Here is a 15,237-nt window from a genome sequence, read left to right as displayed (position 1 = left end):
CAGTGGCCATTGCCAGGTGCCCCAGAGGGAGTGAACCTAACAGGTAGTGATCAAGTGATCTCTCTCCTGCCATCCATTTCCACCCTCTGACAAACAGAGGCTAGGGACACCATTCTTTACCAATCCTGGCTAATAGCCATCAATGGACTTAATCTCCATGAATTTATCTAGTCCTGTTTTAAACTCTGTTATAGTCCTAGCCTTCACAACCTCCTCAGGCAAGGAGTTCCACAGGTTGACTGTGCATTGTGTGAAGAAGAACTTCCTTTTATTTGTTTAAAACCTGCTGCCCATTAATTTCATTTGGTGGCCCCTGGTTCTTACATTATGGGAACAAGTAAATAACTTTTCCTTATTCACTTTCTCCACACCACTCATGATTTTATATACCTCTATCATATCCCCCCTTAGTCTCCTCTTTTCCAAGCTGAAAAGTCCTAGCCTCTTTAATATTTCCTCATATGGGACCCGTTCCAAACCCCTAATCATTTTAGTTGCCCTTCTCTGAACCTTTTCTAATGCCAGTATATCTTTTTTGAGATGAGGAGACCACATCTGTATGCAGTATTCAAGATGTGTGCATACCATGGATTTATATAAGGGCAATAAGATATTCTCCGTCTTATTCTCTATCCCTTTTTTAATGATTCCTAAGATCCTGTAATGCTTTTTTGACTGCCGCTGCACACTGCGTGGACGTCTTCAGAGAACTGTCCATGAGGACTCCAAGATCCCTTTCCTGATTAGTTGTAGCTAAATCAGCCCCCATCATATTGTATGTATAGTTGGGGTTATTTTTTCCAATGTGCAATACTTTACATTTATCCACATTAAATTTCATTTGCCATTTTGTTGCCCAATCACTTAGTTTTGTGAGATCTTTTTTAAGTTCTTCACAGTCTGCTTTGGTCTTAACTATCTTGAGCAGTTTGTTGTCATCTGCAGACTTTGCCACCTCGCTGTTTACCCCTTTCTCCAGATCATTTATGAATAAGTTGAGTACAATTGGTCCTAGGACTGACCCTTGGGGAACAGCACTAGTTACCCCTCTCCATTCTGAAAATTTACCATTTATTCCTTCCCTTTGTTCCCCGTCTTTTTAACCAGTTCTCAATCCATGAAAGGATCTTCCCTCTTATCCCATGACAACTTAATTTACGTAAGAGCCTTTGGTGAGGGACCTTGTCAAAGACTTCCTGGAAATCTAAGTACAGTATGTCCACTGGATCCCCCTTGTCCACATGTTTGTTTGACCCCTTCAAAGAACTCTAATAGATTAGAAAGCCATGATTTCCCTTTACAGAAACCATGTTGACTTTTGCTCAACAATTTATGTTCTTCTATGTGTCTGACAATTTTATTCTTTACTATTGTTTCAACTAATTTGCCCGGTACTGACGTTAGACTTACTGGTCTGTAATTGCTGGGATCACCTCTAGAGCCCTTTTTAAGTATTGGCGTTACATTAGCTAACTTCCAGTCATTGGGTACAGAAACTGATTTAAAGGACAGGTTACAAACCATAGTTAGTAGCTCTGCAATTTCACATTTGAGTTCTTTTAGAACTCTTGGGTAAATGCCATAGTGTATTCAGCATAAAGACCACTGTGGTACAATAGCTTTTGTGCAGTAGTCCCCCGCACACAACATTTTCTCTTCTCAAGCTCAGCTCAACTGAACATTGTTAGGTTTCAGAGTAGCAGCCGTGTTAGTCTGTATCCGCAAAAAGAACAGGAGTACTTGTGGCACCTTAGAGACTAATAAATTTGTTAGTCTCTAAGGTGCCACAAGTACTCCTGTTCTTCTTTTTGAACATTGTTAATTATGCTGATAATTTAGGAAAACCCCCAGTAAACCTCATCTCCTACAGTGCTTGTGCCCCACCAATTGTGGTGGTGATCTTTGTTTGACTATGAACAATAATGAGACTCACTTTTTAGTATAATTTTCCGGTGCACATTATATACTAAAAAGCCCTGAATTTACACAGCAAAATAAAATGAGATTTGTTTTTTCTCCTGCATTGACTGTTTGTATTGTTGTGGCAATAAGCCTCCATCTAATGCTCTAGTCTCATCTTTTTAAAAAAGTTTATGAAGAAAGTAAAACAGGACTGAAACATCCAGATAACTCCTCATAAGCACTGTTCATTGTTCCCAGTGTGTGTATCTGTATGTGTGATTTCCCTCAGTACTACTGGCAACATAACACTTGAAATGGTTTATAGATTTAGCTGTAGCTGATAAGTCCTTCACCCATATCCCCAAGTACAGTTCGGGTGCTGTAAACTCCATTTATTAGCTGCCAATGGACTATTCTGGGATAAAACTTTAGCTGGCCCAAAAGTGTGTCTGTTTGGTCTAAAAATGGATAAACCTTGACAATTACTGTATTTTCAAGATCTATTATACATGCCTTTGAAGATACACAACACCTGCTTCTCTGACCAAGAGAGGGCACAGAAGAATTTGAAATTGCACTAGTGTATGCAACCAGAATGTAAACATCTATGTTTCTAGCATCCAGGACCACAAATTAGTGAGCAACAGGGGAGGGGCAGCATCTCTTAGGCCTGGTCTACACTAACCCCCCAATTCGAACTAAGGTACGCAACTTCAGCTACATGAATAATGTAGCTGAAGTCGACGTACCTTAGTTCGAACTTACCGCAGTCCAGACGCGGCAGGCAGGCTCCCCCGTTGACTCCGCGTACTCCTTGCACCGAGCAGGATTACCGGAGTCGATGGCGAGCACTTCTGGGTTTGATTTATCGCATCCAGACAAGACGCGATAAATCGAACCCAGAAGTTTGATTGCCTGCCGCCAAAACAGCGCATAAGTATAGACAAGGCCCTAGTTAAGTATTCCCCAGATCCCCAGGTGCGTGGCTGTAACTCATACACTTTAAATAAGCACTGTAACTTAACCACATAGTGAAAAATAAATGTACGCAGCTTTTATTCAAATCACTATAGAAATTGGGTTGTAATGACTACCAATGCTTCCCTGAATACTAAACCAACTTCACTAATGTAAAATAGCATGTGCCATAATTACTCTCAATTTCCCCAGCAAATTTAACCCTCCACAACATCGGCGTTAACTAATATTTAATGTAAAGAGATGTTGGTATGGACACCTATTTATGTTACAGATTGTTTCCTTTCAGTGTTGTATTGAGAAACAAGCCTGTTAGAGCTGATGTAACAACCCACTTAGATAGAAATATAGGTATGTTCAAACTGGCCAAGTCTGACAGCTGGCCACATTCCCGGGAGCAGCCAGCTGGAAAAGAAATTAGCAGACACAGGGCTCACTTTTTCAGAACAGCTATTCCTGCTCAGCTCTCTGAAAGTTATCTTCTCTCATATGCTTGTTTCCTCCCCACAGAAAGCTGGAATTCCCTGGTAACATTTATACAGCCTTGCTTTAAACAGCACACAAAAAAGTATATACTTTAAAACAAACAGCAAGTACTGTAAAGTAAAATCAGGATTGGTAAACATAGCAGTCATTTTCTGTGGCGAGTTACTCTGCAGTAGCTGGTCACCAACACTCTAGCACAACAATTAGGAGTCTTAGGGCAGGTCTTCACTACGGGGGAGGGGGGGTCGATTTAAGATACGCAAATTCAGCTATGCGAATAGCGTAGCTGATATTCGTGTAGCTGAATTCGACCTATCGGAGCCGACTTACCCCACTGTGAGGACGGCGGCAAAATCGACCTCCGCGGCTCCCTGTCGACGGCGCTTACTCCCACCTCCGCTGGTGGAGTAAGAACGTCGATTCAGGGATAATTCGATCCCCGAGAGATCGATTTCTATCCGCCGATTCAGGCGGGTAGTGTAGACTTAGCCTCAGTTATTCTCATTATCAACCTTCTTGCAGGTGAAAAGCATTCTGGCAAGTTTACTTGCCAATTTTCAGCACAGAATAATTAGTGATGATTTAAAGTTTCTGCCACTGATGAGCAAAGCATTTGGAAAAGCACCATCTCTTAATTTGGAAATACTATGGAAAACAAAACTATGTTTACACAAAAATTAAAATAAAAAAATTAAGAACATTACATTTGCCAAATCAAGCACTCAAAAGTTATGCATTGCCAGAATTAAGATTACTTATGAACCCTTAATTTCACCCCTTTCAGCACATGATCACATACTATTTTTCCATAAGATCCCTGCCGTATTCAGTGCAAAGAATGAACTCTGATCACTAAACAGGTAGCTAATGAATATTTATTTCTGGCATCACCCGTGTGTGGCCACAGGTCATGTTTATGGCACACCTTCCAGACCACATACTGAATATAGACTTATTACTTCACATGCTTTTCTGTGGTGCTGATCACCTTTGTTAATGTTTATGAAGTGCTACAAAGTGAGGTAAGGCAATATTATCCACATTTTATAGACTGGGAACTGAGGCACAGAAAGATTTAAACCAAAATTGTCAAAATTATCCATTAATTTGGGATGCCAACTTGAGATACCTAATACCTAATTCATATGTTCAAAACACAGCTCCCATTAGCTTCATTTATAGTTGTGAGTGCTCAGAACTTCTGCAAATCAGACCCTAGAAGGTAGAACTACAAAGATGATTTGGCTCATTATTGCAACTCCTAACTTTAGGCATTCTGTCACCTAGTGGAGTCCTCAGCCCTGAATTATGTGTCCAGACTACACATACAATGCATAGGGAGAGTTGGGACCTACAAAAGGGATTCACAGACGCCAACATGCTAAGCAGCTGAACTTACTGGTGAACAGATCCTTTACTTTTTTTTTTCAATTTCAAAAGACATGAAGTGACCCCTCTACACAATGTCTCCTTTATGGTCATGTCACTCCTCTCTACAGATCTGTGGTCCATATGCATTTTACCCCCATTAAATCTGTGGCTTCCTGTGGCTCCAAATAAGATTTTCAGTCATTGCCAACCGTGATGATATTTCTGAGAAATAGACTTCCTCCTCACTTGGAACTGGACTGAGGCAAACAGCTCATCTTGCATAGGTTAATAAATAGCAGTCAGATAGTGCTTAATTTCAGGATGAAGATAAAGGATTGTGGTTTGAGAGTAATGAAGGGGAGGTAGTTTTAATAAATTCATAGATTCCAAGGTCCAGAAGGGACCAATCTACTCTGACCTCCTGTATAAAAGAGGTCCTAGAACTTCTCCCAAATAATTCCTAGAGCATATCTTTTAGAAAAATATCCAGTCTTGATTTAAAAATTGTCAGTGATGGAAAATCCACCTCAACCCTTGGTAAATTGTTCAGATGGTTAATTACGCTGTCAAAAATTTATGCCTTATTTCCAGACTGAATTTGTCTAGCTTCCATTTCCAGCCATCGGCTGATATAATTTATACCTTTGTCTGTTAGATTGAAGAGCCCATTGCTAAGTAATTGTTCCCCATGTAGATTCTTATAGACTATAACCAGGTCACCCCATAACCTTCCCTTTAAGCTAATTAGATTGAGGTCTTTGAGTTTATCACCACAAGAAATGTTTTTTTTAATGCTTTTAATCATTCTTTTGGCTCTCCAGTTTATCAACACCCTTCTTGAATTGTGGGCACCAGAACTGGCCACAGTATTCCAGCAGCCAAATACAGAGGTAAAATAGCCTCTTTACTCCTATTCAAGATTCTCCAGTTTATGCATTCAATGATTGCATTAGCTCTTTTGGCCACAGTGCACATTGGGAGCTCATGTCGAGCTGATTATCCACCACAACCCCCAAATATTTTTCAGAGGCACTGCTGCTCAGGATACAGTCCCCCTTCCTGTAATTATGACCTACATTCTTCATTCCTACACTTACTTACATTTAGCCATATTATAATACACATTGTTTGCTTGTGCTCAGTTTACCAAGTGATCCAGATTGCTCTGAATCAGTGACCTGTCCTCGTAATTATTTACCACTCCCCCATTTAGTGTCATCTGTAAACTTTATCAGTTGTGATTTTGTTTTCTTCTAGGTCATTGATAAAAATATTAAATAGTGTAAGGCCAAGAACAGATCCCAGTAGGATCCTCACTGGAAACACACCCACTTTGATGATAATTCCATGTTTCCAGTTACGTTTTGAGACCTATCAGTTAGCCAGTTTTTAATTAATGTAATGTGTGCCGTGTTAATCAAAATTTCTTCCGGTATCAAATCAATTGCCTTACAGAAGTCTAAGCATATTACTTCAACACTATTACGTCTATCAATCAAATTTGTAATCTCATCCAAAAAAGATACCAGGTTAGTTTTACAGGAACTGTTTTCCATAAACCAATGTTGATTTGCATTAATTACGTTACACTCAGTTAGCTCATTATTAATTGAGCACTGGATCAGCTGCTCCGTTATCTTGCCTGGGATCAGTGTTAGGCTGACAGGCCTATAATGACCTGAATTATCCTATTTAGCCTTTTTAAAAATTGGCACAGTTGAGACTGAGAAGAGGTCTGTTGGTGGGAAATAGTAGCAACCTTAAGTTAATCAAGTTTTTTGTGTATAAATAGATGTGTGTACATAGATATTTTCTACCTACATATGTAATTTAAAGGAACATCAAGATATGTGTAGACCAGAATAGAGTAACTGTGATTAACTTTTTCTGTAAGCCTGGCCTTCCTTCCCCTTTCCCCCTTACTGTTTGTTAATATCACTGTTTGCATTATGTCTAAAAAATTTAGCAAAATATGCACATGCTGCTGGCAGGGTCAGAGAGTTGCACTTGGTTAAGTTGCACAAGCTAACCCTGCAGAGTTTTAGCGTTTACAGCCTTTCATATTGAATGACCATTTGTGCTATAGTGAGATGGTTCCATGAACCTTTATCCTGCTCTTCTGTTGCATATTGAAAAGTCACCGTGATGTGTAATGACTTACTCTGGTTGAAGAATTAATGATGTTGCTGTTTTTAATTTACGCAGGACAGCCATGAAAGCAGAATAAAGGCTTTCTTTCATGCAATTTGCATAAAGATCTCACCTCATTGAAAATCATAGATCTTTAATTCCTAGGAACTAATAATTCCCCTATTAATTCAGAAAAAGAAACACTCACTGAAAAGCACTTCTCCTAATGATTAAATAACCATTCTCCTCTTCTGGATGTATATTGTTGCATCTAGGAATCAAGAGGAAAATCTTACCTTATAAAAGTGTTAAGCAAAAAATCTTTGCAGCCTATTTCAGTTGCCTCTGTATCCTATGTAACATGCTGTATGTACTTCCTTAGGGAAGGCCAGTGGAGGTTGATCTGCTTCCCAGATTTTTATCTTGGCAGAACATGAATTCCCACTCTTCATCCATCAAAAAATATTATAGTTGTAATACTGAATATTTTGTAATGTAAATATAATTTTTAAAAAAACACCTTTTCAGGTACAGAGATCTTTTTAGAATGCATTTTATATAGTATCTATCATTAAAAGTATCATAGACACTTTACAGTAAAACAGATTCATATTAAATTATTAAAATGGTATAAGTTCAAAACAATAATTCCCATTTAGTTAATATTTTGGAAATCTAGTAGTAGATTTTTAATACTTCAGTAATATGAAAGGATTGTAAATTCCCAGATGTAAATTGCTGAATTATACATCATATGAAAATTGAAATATAAGCATTATAGAATTTAAGATGGAAAACATGGCTATCTGATATTTGTATTGTGTAAGGAATAATCTGTTTTCAAAGATAACTGATTTAAAACACCATTAAGAACTAAATCTACAGAAGAGTGTGATTGTGTGTGAATTTGAAAAGTACTTTTGTATAAAACATAGCTTTATTTGACTTTTTCAGAAATTACTGTTCTGAGAGACATGTCGCAATACTACTCTTGTTTTTGAATACCTGAATTTGTTTGGAGACAAACATATAACATGGGTAAGTTAATCTGATTTTATTTATTATATAAAAAAAAAAAACAAAGAAAAAACCTTACAAGATGCATACTGTAGAATATGTACAATGTGCACATGCAGTGTGTTTAATGACGCCAAAATGGCCATGATTTGAAACATGCAGTAGCAAAACAAGGATTTTGATAATTTGCAATTATCATACTAAAATGTGTATAACTGTAAGGGAATGTGTATGTATCTGTATTGCACCAATCTCTCTGGTCTCTAGGTGTCAAATACAGGTGCTTTAAGTTTCAGTTATTGTCATGGTAGGGCTCTATTCTCCAGACCACCTTTACTGAGATTGTAGATCTATGCTTTGGTCTCAACAAGCTGAATTCTACACGCTGACAACTGCATCAAACCTGTGTTCTAAGGGAGAGGCATGCCTTGAGGTAGTTGACTTTAGCCAATTAAGGGTTTTGAAGAGGAGGACCAGCAGTCTAAAATAAATATAATATAGAATGGAAGGCTACAGATCACAGCTGTAATATGTTCTCATCTACCTGTTCTGCTTAGGAGACAGACAGACATAATCATTGTTTTATCCAAACATCACATGTAAGAGAGTGTGAAAGTAAAGAATCTATTTGATTTTTCCCTTTGGTCAAGTCCAGTGTTGCTGTTGTTCTAGCACCACTGATTAGTCAACAAGATCTTGATCCTTTATGGATGATTCAGTACCTACTGTAATGACCTCACCGGGCGTTATCCCTGATCGCACTAGTGCAGGGGTAGGCAACCTATGGCACGCGTGCCAAAGGCGGCACGCAAGCTGATTTTCAATGGCACTCATACTGCTTGGGTCCTGGCCACTGGTCTGAGGGGCTCTGCATTTTAATTTTAAATGAAGCTTCTTAAACATTTTAAAAATCTTATTTACTTTACATACAACAATAGTTTAGTTATATATTATAGACTTATAGAAAGAGACCTTCTAAAAATGTTAAAATGTATTACTGGCATGCGAAACCTTAAATTAGAGTGAATAAATGAAGACTCGGCCCCCCACTTCTGAAAGGTTGCCAACCCCTGCGCTAGTGTGTGCAAGCGGCTTGCATGCTCCCAGATAAGAGATGCAAACTGCTACATGGAAAGGACTCCTAGCTTACCCTTGAGCTAGAGAAAGTGATGATAGGCCCTATGCCATTCAACCAGGGTTCCGCCAATCCGCAGGCAAGGACCCACTCAGGTAATCCCAAGGCAGCCCAACCCCAGAGCCATCACCCCTAGCTGGAGCCTTCACCCCTTGCACCCAACCCTCTGCCCCAGCCCTGAGCCCCCTCCTGCACCCCAAACTCTTCATCCCTGGCCCCACCCCAGAGCCTGCACCCCCATCCAGAGCCCTCACCCCCACCACACATCACCTCCATATTGATGCACATAACAAAATTCATTCCGCACATGGACATAAAAAATTAGAGGGAACACTGGTCCACAGGCCTTGGTGAATTGTTCCACTAGTTAATTACAGTAACTCCTCGCTTAACGTTGTAGTTATGTTCCTGAAAAATGCTACTTTAAGCGAAACGATGTTAAGTGAATCCAATTTCCCCATAAGAATTAATGAAGCTTGGTTGAGGTGGTGAAGTCAGAGAGTGGAAGAGGGTGGGATATTCCCCAGGGAATGCCTTACTGCTAAATGATGAACTAGTACTCTGCTGAGCCCTCAAGGGTTAACACATTGTTAATGTAGCCTCACACTCTACAAGGCAGCATGAATGGAGGGAGTGGAGACAACATGGTAGAGAGAGACAGAGATACACACCGTGTGTGTGTGTGTGTGTGAGAGAGAGAGATGCACATTGCCCCTTTAAGTACACTGACCCCACTCTAAGTACACTGCCTTTTTAAGTAGATCAGCAAGTTGAGAAGCAGCTGCTGCCAGCAAGCTCCCTCAATCCTGAGCTTTGTTGTGTTCCCTGCTGCTCTGTGGCAACGGGGTAAAGGAGCGGGGGGCAAGAGCGGGAGGGAGGGGGACACCCTGACATCAGCACCCCTCTTCCTCCCCTGCCCCCCCTGCATAGCAAGCAGGAGGCTCCCGGGAGCAGCTCCGAGGCAGAGGATAGGAGCAGCACACGGCAGTGGGGGGAGGGACAGCTGTACTGCCCAGCAATTGATAGCCAGCACAGGGAACTTAGGGGAGTGAGGAGCTGCTGGCCCACCCTGTTCCAAGCCCCCACTAGCTAGCTCCAACGGGCTGCTCTTTCTGCAAGCAGTGGACAAAGCAGGCGGCTGCCAAACAACGTTCTAAGGGAGCATTGTGCAGCTTTAAATGAGCATGTTCTCTAATTGATCAGCAACAAAACAACATTAACCAGGAAGTTACTGTACAATGACTGTTAAAAACTGTGCCTTATCTTGGGTCTGTATTTGTCTTGCTTCAACTTCCAGCCATTGGAGTTGTTATATCTTTGTCTGCTAGATTGAAGACCCATCTATTATCAGATTTCTGTTTCCCATATACATAGTTGCAGATCGTGATTGTCACCCTTAGCCTTCTATTTGATAAGCTAAATGACGACAGTTGTATACAACAAATGGAGAGGAGGACAGGTAATAGGCGAGTGGCAGCACTAATTTGGTTGACTTACTGTACCCTCTCTACACACTCGCACGACATAAATCATTTGAAGCTTATTATGTCTACTTTAAGGTGAGGTATGATGTGGAACTGTCAAGTGGTTCTGTTACCACAGAAATGGGGATAAACAGTGACACCATTGACATGTTAAAATGACCACTCTGAAATATTTGCGTTAGTTTCTCTTTAACTATTTCAAGACATAAAACTGGATTTCTTTGTGACCTCAAAGCATCACAACAATAACCTGAAGGGTAAAATAAAATCTAATAATAAATTTGTACAGGTGTTACTGAAATGTAATAGCGCTGGTGACTATTCTAGTCAAGCGTATTCTCTTTATCTTGTTTATCATTATCTCTGTTGGGAATGAATGGGATACCACAGTCTTCATTGCCTTGGCATGAACACAGTTTTGTGCTGGAAAGATTGTTCTGATTAGAGATACTGCATAAGAGACTCTCATTGCCCGGGGAGAGTAAAGTGACTTTTCTTTCCTGTGCTTCAGTGATATTTCTGGTGATGCTGGACTATCTGTAGACTAAACGAACGAGTCTCTAAGGTGCCACAAGTACTCCTCGTTCTTTTTGCTGATACAGACTAACATGGCTACCACTCTGAAACCTATCTGCAGACTGTTCTTGAAATACCACTCTAGCTGTTGAATTGAAGGTATTTTTTCCATCAGTGATCTCTGCATTGATGTCTTTATCATTATCTCCTTCGTGCATGAGATTTGAACCTGCATGAAGTGGATCAGTTCCATTTGGAATGAACATACCCCTCTGGAGTCTCCTACTTCAGTTTTTGCAGCAGTAGTGATGAACCACCTCAGCTTATAGTAATTGATGTGGAATCCATGAAGGTGTAGTATGTCAATTAAATTGCAAGACCCAAACTCATGGTATAGCTGTGAAGCAAGGTTTATGTGCACTGGTGTAATAATTGTAGAACTGTTAAACACTATGCACTCTGCTACTGAGACACATTTTCTTTGAAAGGATGATACTTTTTGCTGGCTGAATTATATACCTCTTTATCAGCCAGAGGACAAATTCCTGCACCAATTGGGGCACACAAAAGTAGCTGACCTCAGTAAACTGCAGTCCCCTAGCTTTGGATGATGATCTGAATATTTCAGAGTGAAGGATTGAAGCGGCATTATAAAAAATCACTTGTTCATTTGAAAGCTGTTCACCAGTCTTACTCGCCAGAAGAACATTGACAAAATACTGACTTAAGTTCCTGCTTCAGATTACTAGGATCTTGGATAGCATCAGCTAATGTTGTGCTGCATAGAACAATGGTAGACTTACCTTGTCTTTGCTGTGTGTAGAATGAAATTGCAGAACCATAGTGTTTTTTCTAACCTTGCCTGTAATTTACTACTGGAATAGTTTGCAGTTTCGACGTCTGAGGGAAGTAGGACTTTATATCTTTGTAGCAGCTTGGACAGGCGAAGAGCCTTTTTGTTGTACATAAGATCATTGTCTCTCTCTTCATTCAGATGATAAAATGTAGCGTTCTCATTGGATTGTTGCAGTATAACTAGATGCTTTTGTTTTAAGATTCGGTTTATTCAAGCAGGAAAAAGGGCATGTTAAGTGATAAACTGCATCCTTAGCAATCAGGTCTTCCACAGATAGTCTGCTCAACTTGTCATCGTCTCTTGGTTGAAGTGCTGCCTTCCTTAGTTTGGTTGCTCTCCCAGATGTTTCTATTTTATGAAGCTTCTTGTCTGTCTTTTCTCAAGCAAATAGTGCACCAAGATCAATTGCTGGAGGATGTGCTTGTTTTTGTGGCTCCCCCACCACAAAGTCCCATCCCCCCCTCACCCAAAGTCCCAAGAAGGAGGGGCGGCAGGGGCCGTGAAAACAGTCACTCCACCCCTGCAGACTGCTCAAGTAGCAGAAGGCTCTCATTCCCAAAGATTTGATAAGTCCTTTCCTTCACTCCAAAAGCACCTCACCCAAGCCCCCGTCCTAGTTTCATCCCCTAACTGTGTAGTTGTTAATAAAAAATACGTTTCTGTTAATTACTGTTTCCGTCATGTTCTTTTAGAGGAAAGTGTGTTTGAAGGGGGGGAAAGGGGGTTGGTAATTGGAGAGGACAGTCACCTTTACCAGGGTACAGACACGGGGGCAGGTTCAGCAGAAGGTCACACACACATTGCAGTCACTAGGCACCCTGGTCAGTCTGGGAGGTGGTTTTCATGTTGTGTGGGGGGGAAGGGGGCTATGTGACTTTGTGGCGGGGGAGGGCGGTTACAGATCTTATGCAGCGGTCCTTAGCCTGGATGACAGAGCCACGCAGCAGGGGATCTGTAACCGCCCTCCCCCTCCACAAAGTCACATAGCCCCCACACACAGAGTCCCGAAAAGGAGGGGTGGCAGGCTCCGTTGAAACAACCAGTCCACCACTGCGGACCGCTCTAGGAGCAGGAGCCTGTCATTCCTCGAGTTTAGAAGCGTCTTTTCCATCACTACACCCGCTCCCCACCATAGTCTGCGTCCCAGTTTCAACACTTTACCACGAAATCCTTAATAAAGAAAACGGTGTTAATGAACAAAGTTTAATTTATTTTATTTTTAAAGGTGTGTTGGAAGGGGGTTGGTAAATGGCGAGGATAGTCAACATTAACTGGGTAAAGAAACGGGGGAAGGTTCTGCTTCTGTTTTAAACAAACTTAATAGTCACAGGTTACCCTGCTCACTCTGGAACCTAGCTTTCAAAACTTCCCGGATGCACAGCGCGTCCCGCTGGGCTTTTCTAATCGCCCGGCTGTTTGGCTGGGCGTAATCAGCAGCCAGGCGATTTGCCTCAACCTCCCACCCCGCCATAACGTCTCCCCCTTGCTCTCACAGAGATTGTGGAGCACACAGCAAGCTGCAATAACAATGGGGATATTGGTTTCGCTGAGATCAAAGCGAGTCAGTAAGCTTCTCCATCTCCCCTTCAGACGACCAAAAGCACACTGCACGTGCTCAGCCGGTAGTTGAAGATTCTTTTTCACTGTCCAGGGCGCCTGTATAGGGCTTCATGAATCAGGACATTAGCGGGTAGGCTGGGTCCCCGAGGATCACTATAGGCATCTCCACATCCCCAACAGTTATTTTGTGGTCCGGGAAGTAAATACCTTCCTGCAGCCGTCTAAACAGACCAGAGTTCCTGAAAACGCGAGCATCATGAACCTTGCCCGGCTATCCAACATTGATGTTGGTAAAACGTCCCCTATGGTCCACCAGTGCTTGCAGCACCATTGAAAAGTAGCCCTTTCAGTTAATGTACTGGCTGGCCTGGTGGTCTGGTCCCAGAATAGGGATGTGAGTTCCATCTATAGCCCCACCGCAGTTTGGGAATCCCATCGCAGTGAAGCCATCTATGATCACCTGCACGTTTCCCAGGGTCACTACCTTTGAGAGCAGTAGCTCAACGATTGCGTTGGCTACTTGCATCACAGCAACCCCCACGGTAGATTTGCCCACTCCAAATTGGTTCGCGACTGACCGGTAGCTGTCTGGCTATGGCCACTCGCTTCTGGACAGTCAGGGCTGATCGCATCTGGGTGTCCTTGCGCTTCAGGGCAGGGGACAGCAACTCACAAAGTTCCAGAAAAGTTCCCTTACGCATCCGAAAGTTTCGCAGCCACTGTGATTCATCCCAGACCTGCAGCACTATGCGGTCCCACCAGTCTGTGCTTGTTTGCCAGACCCAGAATCGCCATTCCAAAGCATCAACATGACCCATTGCCACCATGATGTCCACGGCGTGGGGTCCCGTGCTTTGCGAGAGGTCTGTGCCCCTCTCAGACTTAATGTCCTCACCGTGCTGCCATAGCCTCCTCGCCCGATTTCTCAGCATCTGCCTCCGAAAAAGGTGGATGCTAAGGTGCGAGGTGTTGACAACGGCCGTAACTGCAGCGATGATCGCAGCGGGATCCATGCTGGCAGTGCTGTGGCGTCCGCACTGTCAATCACCAGAAAAGTGTGCGAACTGATTGCCCACTGGCGCTTTCACGGAGGGAGGGCAGGAGTGAGGGTTGAATGACGACAGTTACCCAAAACCACCCTCGACACATTTTTTTGCCCCAGCAGGCATTGGGGGCTCAACCCAGAATTCCAGTGGGCAGCGGGGACTGCGGGAACTGTGGGATAGCTGCCCATGGTGTACCGCTTCCAATGTCAACGCTTTCCCCATTAGTGTGGACTCACAAAGTCGAATTACTGTCCTTAGTGTGGGTACATACGTTCAACTTTGTAATATCGGTTCCACAAATTCGCTTTAAGTAAAATCGAACTACTCTCGTAGTGTAGACATACCCAGAGTCTGCTGCTACTAGCACCTTCGGTGTGAAACTGATCTAGTCAGTAAATTTCAATTGAAGATATGGATGAGATACTTTGACAATTAAGAATATGTGATGTGAAAACATTTCATGGTAGAATATTGCATAATGTTGATATTTGCCATTTTTGCCACATGCTAAGCAGCTTAATCATTTCTGGAAAAAAAACTTGACCATGCAAAACTAATAAAAATCTTTTACTACATTGTTGTTTGGTAGCTTTGACCAATAAATACTACATTAAGGAGTTTGAATCAACTTAAACAGTAAAAATTGTATTCATAGTTATGTTGCAGTGTTTTTGAAATTGTGGGGAAAATAACACTTTCTCATTTTGGATACCATTGTTCTTCTTTGAGTGATTGCTCATGTGTATTCCACTATAG

The 15,237-nt window shown here is 41.8% G+C and overlaps 1 protein-coding gene across 13 annotated transcripts in view; it reads left to right on the top strand.

The window, feature by feature from the left end:
- The window catches only part of RALGPS1 (Ral GEF with PH domain and SH3 binding motif 1), a 377,097-nt gene that overhangs the window by 64,356 nt on the left and 297,504 nt on the right, over window positions 1–15,237 (top strand). For 8 of the 13 annotated variants that reach the window (XM_054007749.1, XM_054007746.1, XM_054007745.1 and 5 more), the window contains 2 exons: window positions 5,559–5,627; window positions 7,822–7,905. The gene's annotated coding sequence lies outside the window, so the exon portion shown is untranslated. The remainder of the gene's footprint in view (window positions 1–5,558; window positions 5,628–7,821; window positions 7,906–15,237) is intronic. The other 5 variants (XM_054007752.1, XM_054007751.1, XM_054007747.1 and 2 more) reach the window with 1 other exon arrangement.

Source organism: Malaclemys terrapin, chromosome 17, assembly GCF_027887155.1.
Source record: "Malaclemys terrapin pileata isolate rMalTer1 chromosome 17, rMalTer1.hap1, whole genome shotgun sequence".
NCBI classification, from domain to species: domain Eukaryota; kingdom Metazoa; phylum Chordata; order Testudines; family Emydidae; genus Malaclemys; species Malaclemys terrapin.
This window is presented reverse-complemented; position numbering and strand designations above follow the sequence as displayed.